General features: G+C 48.5%; 1 long non-coding RNA gene across 1 annotated transcript; it reads right to left on the bottom strand.

Annotated features, from left to right (window-relative positions):
* Positions 1-6310: 6310 nt before the first annotated feature.
* On the bottom strand, positions 6311-15601 carry LOC146761954 (uncharacterized). The gene is made up of 3 exons (XR_014942787.1): positions 15023-15601; positions 14616-14740; positions 6311-8679 (listed from the first exon to the last, which is right to left on the bottom strand). It is a non-coding gene; the product is annotated as an uncharacterized LOC146761954 (long non-coding RNA).
* Between the last annotated feature and the right edge of the window lie 293 nt (positions 15602-15894).

Raw genomic sequence — 15894 nt, 5'->3', positions numbered from 1 at the left:
CTTTCACTTCTGCAACACCTGCTGTGGGGAGGATGGGGGTGGGACATTGGAGCAGCAGGAAGAAAAACTTCAAGCAAGATCTTCTCATTTCTTTAACAGTTATCCTTGAAAAAACTATGGAAATGCAGGAGGTGAACGAGTCCAAGTGGACTTCACGTAATAAACGCAAACATGGCACTCTGACATCTCTCAGCTTTTTAGGAGGGGGTGTGTTTGACTGAAGTCATAGCTGAAGTCACAGACAGAGACCCAGGAACTTTATGATTTCCCTTCCAGCTGCTCCTCAAGCTTGACGTTCCAGGGCTGCGGTGTCCTGATGACAAATCTCAGCCTTGTTAATATGAAGATAAAACGTTAATGACTCGTCTTAACCTCCCACACCCCAAGCATGTGCTGCCCTGAGCTGTGCACACATGCTTGCCTCTCCCATTGCAGTCCTGTGATACCCAGACCTGTGCTCCACCCCACAGGCTGCCCTATAGCACAGGAGAACATCCAGGAGGAGCATGAGAGAAAGCAAAAGAAACTAAGCTGAACTCTGCAGTCACAGAGTCACAGAATGACCTGGGTTGGAAGGGACCTCAAGGATCATGTAGTTCCACCCCCCCTGCCTGGCAGGGCCACCAAACATACACATTTACTTGCAGTGTGCAACAAGAGGCTGGATCCTAAGACCTTCCAACTCAGAGGGTTCCCAAAGCCTCTACAGGGCTTTGTTTGCAAACAGTAAAAACAGTGTTAAATACTGTGGCAGCAGGAATGGATCCTGCAGTCCTGGCTGATGGGTCAGAGTGCTGAATAAGCCCATAAAGGGGACTTTGCCAGGACAGCTACATTGGGAAAGCCATGAAATGCTGCTCGCTGACCTGATTATTGTGCAATCTGGTATCATCCGTGAGCAACAAAAGGTGCCCAAGAAAAACTGCACCAGCTAGTGCTATTGATCAACACTGAGCTGAGTGCTGTAGTACAACAGAAGGAAGGGATGCCACCCAAATGGACCTGAACAATCTGGAAAGGCAGGCTCATGTGAACCTAATGAGATTCAACAAGGCCAAGCGCAAGGTGCTGCGCTTGGGTCGGGGCAATCCCATATATGAGTTGAGACTGGGAAAATAACACCTTGAGAGCAGCCCTAGTGGATGGAAAGCTGGACATGAGCCAGCAGTGTGCTTGGAGCCCAGAAGGCCAACAGTATCACTGGGCTGCATCAAAAGAAGGGTGGCCAGTAGGGAGACGGAGGGGATTGTCCCCCTCTGCTCTGCCCTCGTGAGGCCCCATCTGGAGTAGCATGTCCAAACCTTGGACCCTCAGCACAACAAAGATGTGGAGCTGTTGAAGCAGGCCCAGAGGAGGACCACAAAGACGATCAGAGGGCTGGAGCTCCTCTCCTATGAAGACATGCTGAACAAGCTGATCTTGTTCAGCCTGGAGAAGAGAAGGCTCTGAGGAGACCTCATTGCAGCCTTCCACTACTCAATGGGAGCTTATAAGCATTAACGGGAGAGCCCTTCCCAAAGCAGATGGTTGGAACTGGATGGGCTTTAAGGTTCCTTCCAACAGAAGCCATTCTATGATTCTATGATCAGAGGCAGGCTGAAACAGAAGGCAAACAGGTGTACCGTAACAGTCAAGCAAGAGGCCTCAAAGCTCCTTGCATCACAGTTCAAACAAGGCTTGAGTCTCAACCAACATAGGAGAGCTGCCTTTGCAAAGGGGTCTTCTACAGCCATCTGCATGAGACCACCCTCATCTGAGCTGAAGGGAAAATCCGTCTGTGCAGCCACAGTGAAAGACTGGGCCAGCTCCTGTCAGGGAATGAGGCGCAATTTAGAGCACACTATTCTGGGCAATGAGATTTGGAAAGCGTGTCTGGTGTCTGAGCCAGCCTCACAGTGCTGGCTTTGAAAACATGCAGTTCTTGAAAAAATAAATGTTTTAATGAAATTTGGATTGCAGTCTGAATGCCAGCAGCTTTCTTTTCTCCCTCCTCAGAGGCAATGCAAACAAGACCAAGCAATGCAAGGGGCATCAAGTGGCCCCGGAAGAACCTCCGCCCAAGGCTCAGCCTGGTTCCTTGAGCCAGTGACATTCACCCACACTGTTCTTGGTGCTGTTTGCAGGAGCAGTGGCTGCAAAGTTCTTTCTGGGGTGGCATCCCCCTGCTGAGCCAGAGCAGAGAGATGGGCAGCTGCTCCTTAGCCAATCAAGTGGCTCCTGTTACAAAATCTGGAAGGGAGATGGAAGCTGAAACCAGAGAAGCTGCAAACAAGGGCTAGCAGCCTCCGGCAACAGAGCAGGAAAATCTGCCAACAGAGAGAAATGCCGGCATTTCTTGGGAGAGTTTGTCAGTGTTGGGTGCTCAGGAAACAGAGATGAACATGGGCTCGGTGTGTCATGAACCACCAGCTCCTTGCGTCTGGTATGCAGAAGTGAGGATGTTAGTGGCCTGAAACAGCAAACACATTTCTCTCCTGCCCTGCAAACAGCAGAAGTCCCCCATCCAAAAAAACACTGCCAGCACGTCCATCCCCCAGTCATCTGCAGCAGCGATACGCCCTGACAGACGGGCTTGGCAGAGCAGCCTCCCCACCAAAGCAAGTTTTGTATCAGGGGCTAAAGATCAAACCCTATCTTTCTGAACACACCTTTGTTAGTTTTGGCTGCACCTTTTCAGGTATCACCTGCTTCCCCAGGCAAACACTTTCCTGTCCTGATCTCTGCCGGCCTGCTGCACTCTTCTGAGAGACAGTTCTGCCCCGTGGGCATCTCTGCACCCACCACATCCACAACAAGCAGAGGGGTCCTCAGAGCACAGCAACCTCAGCAAGGGTGGAGCAGGAGGAAAGGAAAGGAGCTGGAACCAGTTCTGCTGTCAAGCTGAGGCTGGAAACAGGATGGAAAACTGGCAGCGACGTCCTGCCACCCCAACAAACAATGCATTCATATACAGAGCTGCAGAGCCACAGAGCAAGCGATACACCAGTCGTTCATCTGGAGAACAGGTTTCGCTAGCCTGGATTAAATGATTACGTTGCCACAGCATGTGCTGCTTGCTGCTTTGGGAGATAAAGGAAGCAAAGCAAAAGAGAGAGGCCTGACCCCAAAACCCAGCTCCAAACTCCTTTGCACTCCAAAAAGTAAGGCCCACATAGAGCAGCGTGGTGTGGAGCAGGTGCCATTTGAAGAGAAGTGTCGCAGTGCCAATGCACTAATTGCCAGTGCAGGGGGAAAAAAGTCTGAATTAAAGAAGGCATCTAGTTTGACTCAAGTTACTGCCTCCAGATGTGCAGCAGGCTGAGCCTGTTCCTGAGCCTTCTGCTCCCTGTTCCCACAACACACACAAAGCTGAAGGGTGAGTGCACTTGAAGTCCAAAAGCACACGTGCAGCAGTGACAGCCTCCATTGAGCTCTGCATCCACAGAATCCCTGCTGAGTGACTCCAAGGATGTGACTGCAGTCATCTCCATTCCCAGCTGTGAGCACAAGTCTGGCTGTGGATATTGCTGCACAAGGGGGAAAGGAGCGTACAGGAGAAAGTGCAAAGCAACACTCTGTTACTCCCCATGCGCTTAGAATAGGGAGATTTCCTTTCAAGCAGAAAGTTCCTTGGCTGCCTTTGGCAGACCTGCCAGTTTCCTCACATCAGTCTTTGGCAATGAAGAAAGGCTCACACCTGCTTAAGGCTCAAACTACACCCACAGCCCCTGGCAGCACCTCCAGAGCCTGCACAGGCAAATGGAGGATGCCCAAGGAACCAGCATGGCAGCTTTGGGTCCCTTAGGACCCAAATGTGCTGAACCCCAGCACCAGGATCTGGCAGCATCCTTCCTGCCCTGCACTCAGGGGAGGATGCAGCTGCAACATGGGCAGCGCAGCAGCTTCCACAGCCCCTTCCCCCACCATATTTTTGCAGTGTGAACAGTAGATGTTGTCTTTGCATTTGTCTATTTTTGGGGGGGTGGGCAAAACCACACAGAGGTCCATAGCTTTTACATGGGAACAGCCTAAAAGATGATTTTAGGCCAAGCAGCTGCAGGCTGACACACTTCTCAGGTGACAAAAGTAAGGCCTTATCAATGGGAAGTGTCAGGCTGGCTTAAGCAACACCAAGATTGGTCCCCACATACAGTGGCCATGAACACACATGTGACACATTAGTTGGGCTGGTTCCCACTTGGGCATTTACTCTTGCGGCTGATGGGCAATTTATACACACACACACACACACACACATATATATATAGGCACCAGATACACACCAAGATATATATTAAATCCACCAGCACATGACTGAAGAGGTGGCTTCAAGCTCAAGTGACTCTGTCTCCCAGTTACAGGAACAAAATTAGCAACCACTCGTAGAAGCCTTAAGTCTGAAACGGGGCTAGATGGCACTGTAAGTTAGTGAATGCTCGAGCCCTTCACCTCAGGAGGTTTCACTTTGGCATTCCGTCAGTGGAAAGCCAGGAAAGCTGGTGCTTTCTGGAGTGTTTTCAAGAGCTGGACTGGCAATGTGTGCTGACAGACCAATCCAACACGTTTCCTAGGTGCCTAGTTGGGGGCTGTGTCCAATAGTTTAGTCATTCTCTGGAATTTACTTATTTTTTTGAGCAAATAATTCTTGGCTCACAAGCATTTGAACATGTAATATTTATTATAAAACATATGTTTTTCCCCAATACTGAGCCTACAGCTTCCCTGCTCTAATTTATCCCATTTCTCCCGCTTAACCCCTGCCCCCACCCCCGTCGTTCCCATGCTGGATGCCTCTACCTCTCCCAGGAGAACAATGATGAAATGACATTCGCCTCGCAGGCTTCCTGGCACATCACCCCTTCTCACTGGGATCAGCTCTGCGAGGCAGAGAGCCCTCTGGCCTCAAGCCTCAGAATCACTTAAGGATGCACGGCTGAGACAGAGCAAGGCACAGCCACCCGTAGGTGCTGGCTGCAGCCACCTTCAGGTTGGGGCACTCAGATCCCTGCAGCCTCCACATGAGCCGCTTACGGAGACAGGAATGAGCAAGGAGCTGCTGCAATTGGAAGGCCAGACCTTCCGCAATCCCCTTGTGCTCCCGCCTCGAGCGAGCACGCTGCAGCTGATGGCAGCCTGCCATGGCAGGGAAAGGCAGCCACGTGCTTGGGGAGGGAGAGGGGGACGTGACGTCCTGCTCAGCCTCCCGAGCCGGGAGGGGAACAGCTACCTCCTTAGCAGAGCCCACATTGCCAGCATCTCCTCCTCCGATGAGTATCTCTCTCCCGTCACTTAACGAGGGGACCATCCCTCTGACAAAAACTTTTCCCAGCAGTGAATCTCATCGGCTTCCTGACAGGCTGGGTCATTCATGTCTGCGAGTCTGCCTTCCCTGTTCCTCAAGTAACAGATTAGTCACGTACATTTGCAATGGCAGCAAATCTGCCAAGTGGCTGGGGAGCAGGAGGAGGAGATCAGCAGCATGGTGAGCACAGGCAGGGGAAGGGAAAGAAGAAAGCCAGTTTTTTTCTTCCTCTTCTCCCATGCCCCTTCAGTTCTGAACAGTGTTTGCACGCGGAAGCTGCAACACAGCTGCATCCCATGCTGGAGGTGAAAGGCAGGCATGGGGAAGCTGGAAGGCCTGTGCATCCCTACCCCTGCTCTGTTGCCTGCTGTTTGTGGGGCACAAGAACCAACAGCTCTTTTGAGACTGGGACCACAAGCATCTCTACATATGGGTGTATATGACAATGGGGAAAAGACTCACTCCAGCTCCCATCTTACAAGTGACTGACAAATGCCAGACACCATGAGGACTGATAGAACTTGAGCCACACAGTGTCCTACTTACAGCCTGATCCCTAAGAGGGGAACACGTGGATGCAAAAAGGCCCCAGAAATCCAGCTCCGGATTAATACATGGCTGATGAGAATCAGCTACTTCCTTCTTCCAGCACCTTGCTGGAAAAACCACCCTGGCCGTCAGAGCAGCAGTGCGTGCATGGAGCCTGTGAGCAGGTCAGCCTGCACCTCGGTGCTGAGGGCTGCCTACGCAGATGTCAAGCTGCCCCGTCTACTCTGCCAGTCCAAAGAACCCCAGAAGGTAACAAAGAGGGAGAATCAAAGCAAAAGAGCACCTGAGCAACAGGGGGGAAAATAAAACAACAACAACAAAAAACCCAGCAGGGTGTTTTGGGTCATGTGAGGTGTGCACACATTCCCAGACATTCAGTCTGTCCCCTTTAGCTCAGGGAAATGCTTAATGGGCAGCATGGCTTGGAGCAGAGGGGCAGAGCAGGGTGCGCCTGAGAGGAGGCAGATGGGCAGGTTTTTGAGACGAGCGTTTGCTGCTGCAGAAACAGATAAGGAGAAGTGCGGGCGGTCCTTGACCTGCTAATAAACAACATATAATAACTCTTAATACCTCTGAAATACACGTCGGTTCTGCCAGCTTGTCCAGCAGAAAACCACTTGCTGCGTGTCAGCATCGTAGGACTCACTTCAGCTGTTACATGGAAAGAGAGGGGAATGTCTGGCAGGTCCCAGAACACCCTGTGCCAGCAGAGGACACATCCTTATCACAAAAGGGATGTTCTCTCCCTGCATCCCCCGCTATAGGGTGCAGTGCTGAAGAAGGAGATTATTACTATCTCACAGTAATAATCTACTGAGAAATTTACGCTAAAACACATGTGGCACTAAGGTCTGGTTTTAATGCTAACTGGGGAGGTCCTGACCCAAACAACGACCCTTTCTATTGAAGCAGTGTATTTTGGGAGGATTGTTTTTCTTTTTCTTGTTGGTTAGCAGTTTCCAGAAATGCACTGGAATACAGTTTTCCTTAGGTTTTTGCCTCAACATATATTTTTTGTCTGTTTGCTTTTCAATCTCAGAGTAAAAATGCAGAGCAGTAACCAGCGCAGCACATATTTAACATGCAACACGTGTTTACCCTTCCAGCTCACCCATGTCTTGTTCCTGTTCTGGGTATTTATTTTTGTCCTCCTGCGAGGGCTCAGATGTTCAGGAAAGATGCCATTTTTAGAATCACTGGACCTCAGGCGCTGGAGGTACAAAAACAAGCAGTGTGCTGAGGCACGGGGTGCCAACAACTTTCCTAGGTGGGTGGTTATCTCACAGAGCCAGGAGCACACAGCACAGAGCCAGCGCTAGGGATAAGAGCACATCTCTGTGGGATTTTTGTGCTCCACAGAGGTGCTTTCCTTACACAAGATCATAGAATCGTAGAGTCATTAAGGTTGGAAAAGTCCTCTAAGATCACCTGGTTCGACCGCCAACCCATCCCCACTGTGCCCACTAATCGTGTCCCTCAGTGCCACATCCACACAGTTCTTGGACACCTCCAGGGACAAGGACTCCACCTCCTCCCTGGGCAGCCTGTGCCACTGCCTCACTGCTCTTTTGCTGTATACTTTGCATCCCCCATGCTGCGTGCACCCAGAAGGAGGTGTGTGCCACAAACTGAAAAAAGCCAAGAGAAAAAGATGGTGCAGCCTCTGCTTGTTTCACATGCCAACGAGCAACGAAAACACAGCACTGAAAAATAAACCACACTTCTTCAAAAAGCCCCCAGGAGTTTATATTCAATGGTATCATTTTTTTTTTCCTCTGCTTCTTTCTGATTCTTTTTTTTTTTTTTTCTGTGGGAGTTGACATCTTTTCCTCTTGCTGAACCAGCATTTCCTGACAGCAAACCATTGTCAGAAATTTTCCATCCAGCTCTCAAGTGGATTTCAACACTCACTGTTTGCATATATGTACGAGAAGAGGTTAATGTCAATCTCAGAGAATTATCCACAGGATGTGCACATTCGTTTGGAGAAGTTCAGGCACCGTCTGCTTTCTTTGCCTTAAAGCTGATGTCAGCTCTGCTCTGCTCGATTACAGCTGTAATGGTGATCCTCTCTCATGTGTTTAGTGCCCAGCTGACCCGTCATTAGGAAAAAATCCTTCCGTGGTCAACGCTGCCTTTCGTGACACAGCAAAGCTCCTTTCAAAAGCCCTGGGACATTCTGATGGCTTTTGAAAGAAAACATCTAGGAGAAGAGCTCTGCTTACCCAATGAGAGCATAGGCTGGCCTCAGAAGTTAGACAAGTGAGGCAGGAGCTTGGGAGGGGGGACGTGCTAACTAATGCAACAGTGGGCTCTTTAATCACGGAGGAGATCACTGCCTGTGCTGCCTGAGGACAATTCCTTATCACAGCTGCCCACTGAATAGCAGCAACAGGACCAGCCTCTGCACCTGAAGAACTTTAACCAGCAAAATCTCTCCAAAGATAACAACGCACTGGGAGCACACTCATGCCCAGGCAATGTTTTAAAGAAGTTAAAAAAGAAACATCCTGCACTGTGTCACAGATCTACCAAGCACGATGCAGCCCAGGGTCATCATCCTTTGCTTGTGGTGTTGGCACTCTAGGGATGTGGACAAAAACCCCAACTCCTGGGGCTTTGAAGGGATCTGGAAGGGAAGCAGTCTGTCCCCATTCAGATTTCTGCAACCAAAGCTGCATTCACATGCACACTTACAGGGAAGGGGTCACAGTATCCCAGCAGCACATCCAAGAGACCACCTTTACTAAAGGGGAGGGCTGGTTCATCACCCTGTTGAAGTATCACCACCAGTCTCAGCTGCAGAGGCCAGACCTGTTTGGCCACAGCCAGCCGGCATCAGCTGCCTCCTGGAGAAGGAGAGGAAAAAAAAAAAAAAAAAGAAAGAAAATAAAAAAAGAAAAAATCTTTAAAATGAGAGTGAGCAGAGGAATGGAGGGAGGTGGGGTTGCAGCCTTTGGTTGGGTAACAGGCTAATTCCCTCCTGCTCCCTGCCCTGACTCCATCTAATTACCTTGTTTCCTCTGAGCTGATTGGAAAGCAGCCTTGTGTCTGGAAAAGGCTGTAAGCATCTTATGTGCATCTGTTCCCCCTAATCCCCAGCAACCAGCGCCTGTGTGCTGGGAGAGGCCATGGGGGAACCACACGCAGCTGCTGCCACCGTGCCCCATCCCTGTGCCCCATCAAGCTTGCTGGGGTTGGGGGCTTCCAGGCAACTGCAGTTGTTCCACTTCTGCCCATTTCACAACCCAGAGGCCCTCTTTCCTTTCCTCCTTCCCCTTGCAGGAAAATAATAATAATAATAAAGGTGGCTGTTCTGGGGTGGATAGAGGGACACATTTTGCTGAACCCTGCTGCACTTTGGAGCCGTTTAAGCCACTCATTTTCCCCTTGCCCTAATCCTGCATTATCCTTCAGGAATGACGTTCAAGTCCTGAGAGCGAGGGGAAGCAAAAAAACTGCTCTCCAGGGCCCTGCATGGTTTGCCCAGGAATTTGGATTGCACTTCTGATGTGCAGCTCCAGGAAGGGGTAGAGGGACAATTAGGGAGCCGTTTGGTAGCATGCAGGCATATTTTCAGCAGGCTCCTATTAGCGGGAGCTAACTCAATGCAAGGAAAGCGTGGGGATAAACAGCTCCCTTTGCCAGCAGCAGGATTGTCACATCTGGAGTTTACACAAGTTACGAGGAGTCAGGAGCCTCTATTTTGTTTCATTCGCATTGCATCGTAAAACATGTTAGCGCGTTAAGAGCGCTGCAGCACCGGCACACGCAGGTTTGCATGCATGTGAAGGGGACATCTCTGTCTCAGAGCCCCACTGTGTCCTCACCCCACCTCCTTCACAAGCCATCTGCATCTTGCTCAACAACTCCCTCAGCTTTGCTCCAGCCCCTATAGTGTTGAGGATTTGGGCCGCCAGTGAGTCCTGTTTGGGGCCCCACTTCACGCCTCCGTGTGACGGCCCAGGTTCTTCTCGTGTGAGATGCCAGCAGGCCCCTGCAGCCAGACAGCCGCCTCTCGGTCTAACCCAGCTGGAGGCCAACTGTTTCAAACCTGTTTCAGAATGATTGCCTGCACCTCTATGGGGCACTTATTTCCAAGCATCTTCCATGTTTAGCCAGCCGGTTTCCTGCTGCTTTCCTTTGGGATTTCTGCAGCTGCAACCACAAGCGCTCCTCCAGGGAGGGCTTCCTCTCTCATCTCTCAGCAATGGCAGAGGTGGTGATGAGTCCTGTGGGCTCAGCTGCATCTGCTCTCAATAGGAAGCCCTCATCTTCACGCTAACAAAGATGCTGGGTACCACTCACTCAAGTGGGGAGATACAGTCTTACACAGGCCAGGTCAATCCTGTCACTCCTCCCCAGCCTCCACACTCCTTACTGCTTAAATGCTGACTACAGGCAGCCTACAGGGCTTCTCTGCCAAATTCTGCTCCTGGGAAAGTGGCCAAGTTTCCAGCAAAAAGAAAGCTGGAGTCAGTGACGTTTAGCTAAGTTTTAGGTCTTTGGAGCATCACACCTGCACAAAGCCTGTAGGATGAGCAAGCTGAAACTCATCAGCCCATCTTTCCTAACCCGTTTTTTTTTTTTCTCATTTGAGTCAAGTACCAGCTACCCAAGAAATCTGCTACCTGCTACCTCCCAGCAGCCAGCGTGAAGTGGGACATGCCTTCCCTGTTGATTTTGGGTCAGACTTTGGCACAAGCTGGCCTCAGCTGTCCTTCCTCTCCAGCAGCTCTGGTCAGAGCCCCTGAGAGTAGACTCAGGAATGAGAAGCACGGAAGCCTACACCTTCACATAAACACAGATGTCCTCAAGCCCCATGTTGGGGTTACAGTCATGAACTGTATTCACAACTGCAGATCGTTTGGTTGGTCCAATGGGCTTTGGTGAAAAGATAGGCAGGCCTGAGTGGGAAAGCAAGCAGGAGTAGAAAAGCCATCCCTTGGCGCATGGCATGGGTTTTGAAACCTTGTACAGAGGTCAAGACCTAGAGGCTATGGTGTGGGAAGCAGGCTGTGAGATATTTCCCTACCTCATCCTCCAATCACAGGACAAAGAGCTGCCTCTGGGAGACACATTTCAACTCACAGAAGTCTGGAATGGCTCTTGGCCTGCCTCATCCATCAGGGAGGAGACATATTGCCCCAAGTCCCAGCAGCACTCACACTGCCCAGGGAGGATGGCATGAAGCTGGAAGAGTCCGCTGCTCTCTGCTCCAGCTCTCGTGACTGGTTTAAAAAGTGAAGTGAAAGAGAGCAATGGGAAACTGCATGGTTGCACTTCGCCTTTAATGCAGCCCTCCCAGTTCACAGTCTTTATTCGTGTGTTTTATCACAAAATTTTGTTTTCTGTTTCCTCACAGATGTTCACTTTATGAGAGAGCTGCTCTGTTTTAACTTCAGTTTTGTTAGCATGATGCAGAAGACACTTCACATCACTTGAAGTAAAGCTAAAACCCCTGCAACAAAAACAGCAACAAACATAACAGCTCTCTAAAACTTTCATTTTTAGATATCTGGTAAGTGGCATAAATACTGGAAGTACTCAGAACCACCAGCAGTTTTCTGTTAATTCAGTCCATAGTGCTATAAAACTGGAGATGCGCTCAGTCACGTTGTTCTGGAGTTGCAAAGACAACTTTGCTCAAGACTTTGGAAAGCCAGGCCGTGGGCACTGGGTTCTAAGAAATCACTATAGATTCTGGCTTGACCTTTTCTTTTCCTCCATTCTTAACAGACAGAAAACAAAGTCTGAAGCTTCAGTTTGAAACCGCTGTTGTTTGAGGATGGGGAAACAGAAAGAACCAGGGCATGGCTTCATATTCCCTTCAGCTTCCTGAAACCACACTTCTCTGTTGCACACGCTCTTCTGCTAACCTTTCCTTTCCTGGAGCTTTTCAATCACAGTTAGGGCCAGAGGTTTGTGCTTACAGTTCTGATGACAATCTCACTCCTTCCTCTTCAATATCCGGCCAGCACCAGGTAGGACAAAACCAGCTGTGCAGCAAGCCAGAAGGTCTCCAGCCCCATGAATAGCACAGCCTGGTGAACTCACCATTAGAGAAAGGAAAACAAACAGTCTGTTCCTCAAAAGCCCCACTGATGTGAGCTCTGTCCTTTATTACATCTCTGAATGACCAGAGCTGTAGAGGATAAGTGGGAAGAAAGTTTGGCTTTAATAGATTTCCTCTATTAATGAGACAGCACAGGTGAGCATTTACTTACATCAGGACACCTATTACCTGGTATTTTCATCTTGCAAATAGACAATTCAACAGATGGATCAAGTCAGCAGTGAAGAGCTCAGCTGTATTTTAGACTCAGAGCAATCTCAGATCTCGAAACACTTAAAACAGCTTTCTGAAGAAAACCAACACCCATCTGGGTGCAGGAGGTGGGAAAAGTTGAAAAGTGAGGGTAGAGTTGGCTGATTACAGTTAATGAGTAGTCAGCTGACTGTTCCTGGCATCTCTGAAGCTGTGTCTGCACTGCATAGTTGTGATAACTGAGCCAGCTTTGCACAAACTCTTTCAGATGGAAGAGCAGTCAAGCTACAGCAACACAAACTTGCATTGGCAGTTCTTCCTAACAGAGGCAAGAAGAGGTAAATCCCTTGCACCCTAATGCCACAACAAAGAAGTTCATTTCAGGCTACTCTGAGAATCGCTATTCTGCTGCACTTAGAGCCATTAGAATTGGATCTTGTGACAGTGAGTCCTCCTCAGTGAGGAGCCATGGGTGATGGTCCTATGCTTTACGTGAGGCTTTTTGGTTTCTCTGAGCCTAAGGCATTATACTGCTTGACCAAAAGCAGAGCCAAGTTTGCATGAACGTGACCTGATCCAGATTTTGGCTGAGGTACCAGATACCCCTGTCCGGCTGGAGATGCATTTCTTTAGGGCACATTGACCTACCAGAGATCTTCTATCCCCTCTGGGGCTATTGATAGTCAGCCAGGTGACCACTGTTGAGGATTTCATCTGAAAGAGCTTGCCCAGGGCTACAGAATGAATGAGTTGGCAGAAGCACAATGTGAGCCTCCATTTTCCCAGTTCCACAGATCTCTTCTTTAGCCACAGGTTCTGTGGTAAAAACTGAACTGTTGTAACTTTATATAACAACTGTGTCACCACAGCACTACAGAAAACACCTGCAAGATCCCATAAACTTACCACACCAATAAGGAAATGAATGAAGAAAAGGGAAGGAAGGGAAGGGAAGGGAAGGGAAGGGAAGGGAAGGGAAGGGAAGGGAAGGGAAGGGAAGGGAAGGGAAGGGAAGGGAAGGGAAGGGAAGGGAAGGGAAGGGAAGGGAAGGGAAGGGAAGGGAAGGGAAGGGAAGGGAAGGGAAGGGAAGGGAAGGGAAGGGAAGGGAAGGGAAGAAGGGGATACTTAAGATGGAAAGATAAAGCAATGACATTATGTTTTCAAGTACAAAGCCTTTATGATTTATATTTGAATATTAACTTCTGGTTAAGCTATTAATTGAGCTATAACGCAGATGCTTGAGAACTTTAGTATTCTGAAATATGAAAATGTAGATGAGAAATTTCTAAATCAGATAACAAACTGCTTTACAAATGACAAAGGGTAGTTAGAACATATCACAGACATTACAGGCTGCCCAACTGAGGGACTGAGTAGACACAAACCCTACACATTTCCATTTCCATATGAGCTGGTGCAGATGATTCAATTGATCATTAGCACAACAGAAGTCTAAGTGTTCATTCTGGCTTTGGCTAATTCTTCTATGACTTGTATTCAAATGTTTTTTTCACACCAGGGTGTGGGGGCTCCCAGGCAGTAAGTGATACAATGAGATAAAAGGGCAATTTGAGGGCTGTTTGACATCTCATCCTTACTTCTTCTTACCTTGCCTTTGTGGGTTTAAAACCTAATCTTTTTACTAATGAAATACATATGAATATTCTGTTGCCTGCACAGTGAATATATAATCAGACTCAGGAGAAAGATTACGTGTTCTCAAGCTGATGCTAACAATTCAGCATAAAGGTACCCGAGACACCAGTAGATATAACCTATGAGCTTCTACTAATAACACGCTGCCTCAGATCTCTAGGGGATTATCCTCCCCTCAGATTTCCTCTCATCACACAAATAAAATAATAGCTAGACACCTCAGAGAAAGGCCAAGATATAGCAAGAGATTCAGCCTCAGTGCCAGCCGTACCGATGACATTACTAGCATCACCCTCAAGTTAGCGCAGTGTAATCTTGATGTGAAGAAGAAGTTCAGCTTCACCATAAGAAACAAACTTCCAGTTAGAAGTGCAGTTAGCAAAACTTTATCTCTGTATACCCAAGAATGCAGATATTTTACCCATCTGTGGGGGGAACAGACCTCAGATCACTGCTTTCATTCATGTCAAATTACTGGCTGGATGAAACCCAGAAAGTCCTGGGGTAACGCTGCAGTTCACACAGTGTTTGGCTATCTGTCTATAGGTTCTAACTCCTTAAGGAACTTCCTTCGACAGGAGGCTGAAGTACTTTTTTTAAAGAAGTTTACATTGTGGATAAAACATATCCTCTGCTGTCAGATGTTGACGTGAGCTCAGGTTTAAATATGAAACTTTGAAGTTGAGGATGGGGTCAAGAATGAAGCGTGAATGTCCTTTACAGCCCCAGACAAAGCAGCTTGGAAAGCACTGGGATGAAACGGGTACTTTAGCTAAAGAACACTGTCCTCAGGTCCTATCTTATGACAACTAAACCAAAGTAAAACCCCTAGCCCTGGTGGAGCCACTCCATGCCACTCACCCTATGATGCTTGCAGGGATTTGATGATTGCAGGTACTGACTTGCATCTGCCTGTGCATCCAGGAGCTTTCATTCACTTTTCCTGAAGTCCTTTCCTTTTGGGAAAGAAAACCCAAAGCGTCTGCCTGACAACATGAAAACACACCACATGGATATCTCAATCAGAGCTGCTGAGGCAGATTGCTAAACTTAATTACCAGTTCCAAGGGCTGAGGTTGTGAATGACAGGTCAATTCATGCAGTGAGTTAGCAAAGATTGCTGATAAATGCTTTCTAATTGGAAGGATGATAAAACACCTATTAGTCACTGAGAATACTGAGGGATGAGTTAGTCCTGGGGATTTCTTACTCCATGAAGATCAAGAAGTGCTAATCGCATCAGCACTCTGCCATCATCTCCTACCCACCTTGTCACTCACATGGTTCAGGAAGGATGGTGATATTGCAGAGTGATGCCCAGTCACTGCTCGCTCACTCCAATTAAGGAGATGAATGGAAACAGGCAGGAGCAGCATGGCTGAAGTCTGTTGTACTCTGGAGAATATCTGATATCTAGGAAAACAACAAAGAATAAAATTAATCTCTCTCATGAAGCTCCCTTGGAAAACTGGCTGTATTAACAATGTATCTTATCATTTGCACAGCATCTTTTAGCCCAAAGAGGACTATACAAGCTAGTGGGCATTAGGAGGCCTACCTCCTGTTATAGCAGGAATCTGCTGTATATGAGCAGATTGGAACTGGAAAGCTGGACTTTGCACTAAAAAGACCACTACATAGGTACACGTGCCTTTTTCCACTGACCAAGGCAATAGGACAGTAACTCTGGCAGTGGGGCATGGCAAACATGTAGGAAGAGGAACACTCTTGAATTGTATCAGTGGGAAAGGCCCTGAGCATAGCTCTGACCCAGCAGTCACCTTCTGCAGCACTGAGTGACACAACACTTGCTGCTGGGAATGCATGAAAACAACCACCACCCATGAGCAGAAACCTACATTGCCTTGTTTCCACACTGTGTGACCCTGGATGCATCTCCCAGCTCTTTCTGTTTCTCTTTCCTTTCTTGCTAGCCTTTCTTTCATAGCCTTTTTACACCACGAGAGCTTTAAAGTGAGGATGCCTCTCGCTGTGTATTTGCACATGGTGCACAATGGGGCACAGTCTGAGCTTTTGCTTCTGGATACTGCTGATATGTAAATAATAACTCAACACTAACACATGCATTGGATAGCTGACATGCAGCCACGCTAGAACTAAGGTTGGGACTGGGCCAAGT

The sequence above is a fragment of the Coturnix japonica genome, chromosome 2 (assembly GCF_054131305.1).
Source record: "Coturnix japonica strain WE chromosome 2, WE-NBRP24, whole genome shotgun sequence".
Classification (NCBI taxonomy): domain Eukaryota; kingdom Metazoa; phylum Chordata; class Aves; order Galliformes; family Phasianidae; genus Coturnix; species Coturnix japonica.
The sequence above is the reverse complement of the archived record's forward strand: the minus strand, read 5'-3'. Positions and strand labels throughout refer to the sequence as shown.